Below are 5,942 nucleotides of genomic sequence, written 5' to 3' on the forward strand. Positions count from 1 at the left end.
TAATGGATGGGTGTACCTATAAGGCTGACAAGGATATAGTCAACTGCTTAACATCATCTAACTGATGTTCAAGCTCCAATATTGCTCCCTCATATAGAAGAATTTCATCCATCAACATTGCCTCTTGTATTAGCTGTGGACTAACAGCTAAGTACGAAAGTGAAACTGTCTGAGCGTTCAGACTTAGAGCATTAGCCACCACAGTAGCTTTGCCTGGGTGATACTGAATATCACAATCATAGTCCTTCATAAGCTCAAGCCATCTTCTCTACCTCATATTCAGACCTCTTTGGGTGAAAAAGTACTTAAGGCCTTTGTGATCTCTATATATTTCACACTTTTCCCTATATAAGTAATGACGTAAGATCTTCAAGGCAAAGATGACTGCCGCCAGCTCTAAATCATGAGTGGGGTAATTCTTCTCATACTCCTTGAGTTGCCTAGATGCAATACTACCACCTTGCGTGTTGCATAAGGACACAGCCTAACCCTATCTTGGATGCATCAGCATAGACTGTCAACCCACCTGTACCATTCGGAATGGTCAATACAGGAGCTGACACTAACCATTTCTTCAACTCTTAGAAGTTGTTTTCACATTCTTCTAACCACTCAAACGTTACACCTTTCCTGGTCAACTTAGTCATCGGTACCAAAATTCGAGAAAAGTTTCCAATAAAGCACCGATAGTAGCCTGCCAAGCCCAAAAAGCTTCTGATCTCTGTTATATTCTTGGGTGCTTCCCACTCTACTACAACTTTTACTTTGTCTAGGTCCACCTCGATCCCATTCTCAAACATCACATGTCCTAGGAATCCTACTTGCTTGAGCCAAAATTCAAATTTTCTGAATTTGGCATATAACTGTTGATCACTTAATCTTTGTAGTACCATCCTTAAGTGTTTTGCATGTTCTTCTTCTGACTTCGAGTAAATCAAGATGTCATCAATGAAAACGATGACCCATTTATCAAGGACATCATGAAATACTCGATTCATTAAATCCATAAAAGCAGTCGATGCATTGGCTAGCACGAAAGACAGCACTAGGAATTCATAATGACCATATTGGGTTCTAAAAGCTGTCTTTGGTATATCACTGCTCTTAATCTTAAGTTGGTAGTAACCCGATCTCAGATCAATCTTTGAAAACACTTTAACATCTTGTAGTTGGTTAAATAAATAGTCAATGTGCGGCAATGAATACCGATTCTTAATGGTCAATTTGTTCAGTTTCAGGTAATCGATGCACATACGCCGACTACAATCATTCTTTTTGAAAAATAAGACTAGTGCACCCCAAGGTGAGACACTTGGGCGTATAAACCCCTTTTCCAATAATTCTTGCAACTATGTCTGTAGCTCTTTTAATTCGGCTGGTGCCATTATATACGGAGCTTTAGACACTGTGGCGGCTCCAGGAGTTAAGTCAATGGCAAACTCTAACTCCCTATCAGGAAAGATATCAGGAAATTCTTTGACTACCTCCAATTCATCCAGTGGAGTAACCTTCGCATCCACATCTAGTACTGATGCACGGTAGTCCTGACATCCATCCTCTAATAACTTCACCACCTTCAAGGAAAAGATAATAGTCTTTCTAGATCGCTTTGAGTTTTCAGCTTGATACATAAGTTCTTCTTCATTATCATCCAACACCTTGACTTATTTCTCGGTACACATCACATTTGCTAGATGAGCTGACAACAAATCCATGCCTAGAATGACATCAAAATTGTGCATATTAAAATTGATAAGTTGCGCATCCAGTTTCTTTCCATTAATTTCAACTGAACACAGCCCACACAATTCTTTCAACTATTCCACCATGCCGGTGGGCATGCTAACAACTAGCTTGCATTTTAAGGTCCTAGATGGCACATCAAGCATTCTAGTAAATTGCTTAGACACAAACGAATGCGACGCCCTGGAATCGAATAAGACATATGCAGGTATACGTAATACAGATAAGACACCTAACATTGCATTGCATATAAGTATAACAGGTTACTCAAGTTTTAATCTTAAGGTCTTTTAATTAAAGTGTACCTGCTACTACTTTTGTACTGGCTTCAGCCTCCTCAGCTGTTAGGCATACATCCATCCCTGAGACTAGTTTCCCTGAGTTAAGGTAGGTCTATGAACAGGGGGCCAATTAGATGGGGCCACTGTTGGGTACCGGCAATCCTTGGCTAAGTGCCCGTACGAATGACAATTAAAACATTGGCTTGGCAATGATTGAATCAGAGCAAGAGCTCTTTATACTGTTCCTGGTGCAATAGGAGGACAAGGGGGTATTGAAGTCATAGGCACCACACTAGTGTTCAGGCAGAATGATGTAGTGCCCGGCCCACTAGCTGATCGGGGAGGATAACCCAAAGACCTGTAGGGTTGTCTATAGGTGGGACCATGGGAGTACGACCCACAAAAACTGTTTCTTGGGCTACCCGAATCAGCATATGGGAAACCCTCTTCCACAGTCCCAGAGTAAGGGATGGCTCTCCCTTTTGTCTATCTTCCATTATCTTGGCTTTTTGCATAATCTGTACATATTTAGTTAAGTCCAACACCTCCAGTACTATACCAATAGATGTCTTCAGCCCCTTTAAAAATTTCAGGGCTTTTTCCTCAGCCGTCCTCATATAGCGAGGAGCAAAATAGAACAAGCTTTCAAACTATTGCTGATACTCTAGAATAATTTTGCCTCCTTGAGTTAGTGTCATAAACTCCACCTCCTTGTGGTCTCTAGAGCTTTTGGGATAGTAATTTGACAAGAAAAATTCCTTGAATTGTTCCCAAGTAGGCTCTGGGTGAGTTGCCATCAATAGGCTTGGAAGCTTTCCACCAAGAATCAACTTCATTTCTAAGTTGTAACCCAACATATATAAGCTAATGTGCCTCTGTGCACTCTACTATGTCAAATACTTTCTCTAACTCTTGGATCCACCGATTCGGTTCCAATGGGTCATTACCCACCTTAGTGAAGATGGGTGGTATGTACTTCTTAAAAGATTCCACCACCTTTGTTGTAGTGGTGGTTGGTGGATGATAAGGTGGATAGTATAGATAAGGTGAAAGCATCATAAATGGCAGAGTGCCATATGGTGGAATCGGAGGGGCACCTCCTAGTTAATCTTGAGGTGCAACCTTAGGCGGTGTTCCCCTAAGTTGTACTCCAACACCGGACCCTACTGGAGGATCTTGAGGAGTAACCCCTCTAGGAGGCTGACCCTTTAGAGTAGATTTCTAATATTGTTGCATAGCATCCACGAAGGTTTGTTGCTACTGAAGCAACTGCTGCTGGAAAGCCCCTTGCGACTATTGTATAAGTGTTGCCACATCACCAGGAGTGATGACATGTGGGGGACCCAAAATTTTGTCCACTGGTGGCTCACCCGGAACATGCTCCAGATCATGATCCACTTGTGGTGGTGGATGTGAGGATTGCCCCACGGGTCAACGACCACGGGAAATGGGTGGTCGACCATGAGAGGTACCACGGGCATGACCATCGGATCTGGTGCGTACCATGGTGTTCTATACCTGGATTATTCCAAAATGTAAGCATTGATTGAGTGCCACAATATTTGTATATATATTCACAATCAATGTATTTCATATCACAGGCCACATTGATACACTACACCATATATCCAAGCATGCCCACATTAATTATCAATGAATAGTTTGGTTTCGTAACAATGGTTAACTATGCGGAAAAACACCCCTATTGGCATCTAATTGGGCCTAGAAGGCGCAAAATACTAAAAATCTCCAACACATGCCAATTTAGGGCCTTGGTACTCAGACAGGCAGGCAAGACCAGCAAGTAAGGTCGGGCAGGGGCCCATAGGTCGGTGGCCCGCCAGTCTCATCCAAGACCATTTTTAAAAGGGGTTTTTAAAACACTTATTTGCCACTTTCTCTTCTTCTTCTTTCCAAACTCGACTAGGGGAATTTGTGGGTCTTATCCCCCGCTTCAACTCACGATTCTACTCAACGACTCATCATTTCAACTCCATTTCATCTCCTCAAATCCACAAGTAAGTTCACTTTCTCCTTTTCTTTTTGAGAATGATGCTTTTCGATATTCTTCGGTATTCTTTTGTTATAGAACTCAATATCTCATCATATACTTCATTTCTTCCATGGAATATTTGTTTTCTTGACAATGTGATGATCCATTTATGCTTTCCATGGTTTGATGGCCTTGATTGACCAATTTATAGATAGAAATCTCAAATTCTTGCCCTAATTTCTCTATTTTAGGGTTTTCTTCTCATTTTTCTTTCTTGTCTCAAATTGATGATTCAAATGTTATTCTTCACTCTCATTGCACACACCCATTAGTAGAGTAGCCATTTCCATTTGTGTGTGAACATGTTTCCTCTCTTTTGATATACATAACCCCATTTATGATCAAATCCTTGGAAATTTTGGGGGTTCTCTTCCATTTCTTCACTTTTTTCTTATGATTAAAAGTATCATTTTGTCCATCCTCTATCAACGACTCATAAGAAAGTTTGAATAATTTCATTTTGGGGATACATAAATTTTCCCTTAAGATTGTCTCCACTTTTACTCGTGCATGATCTCCATTATCTTCGATCAAATGTTTAGGGTTTCCATCCCTTTTCTTTGTTTCAATAGTAGACACCGCAATCATCATGCTCCTTGTTTCCCATTCATTTGCGTTTGGGTATTATGTAGATTTTCACACTCATCCATTTCTTTATCACAAATTTTCATTTCCTTCCAAGTTCATTCCTTTAATTTCATTGCATTTTGGTATCTATCCATGCATTTAGAGGTTCTCTCACTCATGTCATTGTTCATAGGGTTCATCTTACCCCCCCCCCTTTTTAAAATACTACTTATCACATTCTTTTCATATTCCCTGTTCATTTCACTTACACATCTCCCTTTGTGTTGTCAGGATGTCTTCTAGAAAAGGTAAGGAGACAGCCTCTTCCTCCAAAAGGAGGAAGACTACTACCTCCTGGGGAAGGAATGCTACTCCTGGTTCCTCATCTTCACCACGGGCCCAGAACACAACAAACCTGTCTTTTGATCCTACGAACTATGACGAGAGCTTGTTCCATAGTACTGAGACAGCTGTTGCCTGGTCTACCTTTTCCAAGCGACCGCTTATGATGGAAAAGACAGTAGTGACCGAGGACTTTGTAAATTATCAGATGTTGGAGAGATTCACGGCCTACAGGCTGGGAAACCTTCATCGTAGACAACGATGATGATTGACAAAGTGGTGGCTTCTTTCTCTACTTTCCTTCATTCCTGACCTTATCTTTCATCCTTCCCTTTATATTTGATGATGGTGATTTTTTTGATACTTTTTGGTTGCATATTTTGATATACTATACTATAGTTTGGAACTTGGATAGTATTCTGTGGTGGTTTATGACTTTTGGATTATTTTACTTGATTTAACTTATTCTGTTATGGTTTAGTGGTGACAGTGGGTCATCCCAATTTGTTATTATGTTCATGTATGTTGTTTATCAAATGACTTATGTAAGATTTTTGGAAATTCAATATGGCGCCATTATGCTGCCAAAATTTTCATTAAATTTAACGTAATGGTTTATAAAATAGACACATTGGTTCTTTGTTAATCTATCTAAGTTCTACTCCCATGCATGCTATGGAATGCAAGTATTTGGACTTTTTCATCTTGTTACAGATTTTATTACTTTAAGACTTTTATGTTTACCCAATCCCGAGGGTCCTATTATATGGCTCTATGGGATCTGACTTGTATGTTGTCTGTGGGTAGAGCATCATGCTTTGATACCACCGACTGTCACAACCCATTCCATATAGAACCAGACCGATGACTTAGTTATCACCTGTTAACCCAAAACCTACCAAGATCATCTGATACAGTAACCACAGCACAACAAATACACACTCTAAACCAAGAAG

Source organism: Macadamia integrifolia, chromosome 9, assembly GCF_013358625.1.
Source record: "Macadamia integrifolia cultivar HAES 741 chromosome 9, SCU_Mint_v3, whole genome shotgun sequence".
NCBI classification, from domain to species: Eukaryota; Viridiplantae; Streptophyta; class Magnoliopsida; order Proteales; family Proteaceae; genus Macadamia; species Macadamia integrifolia.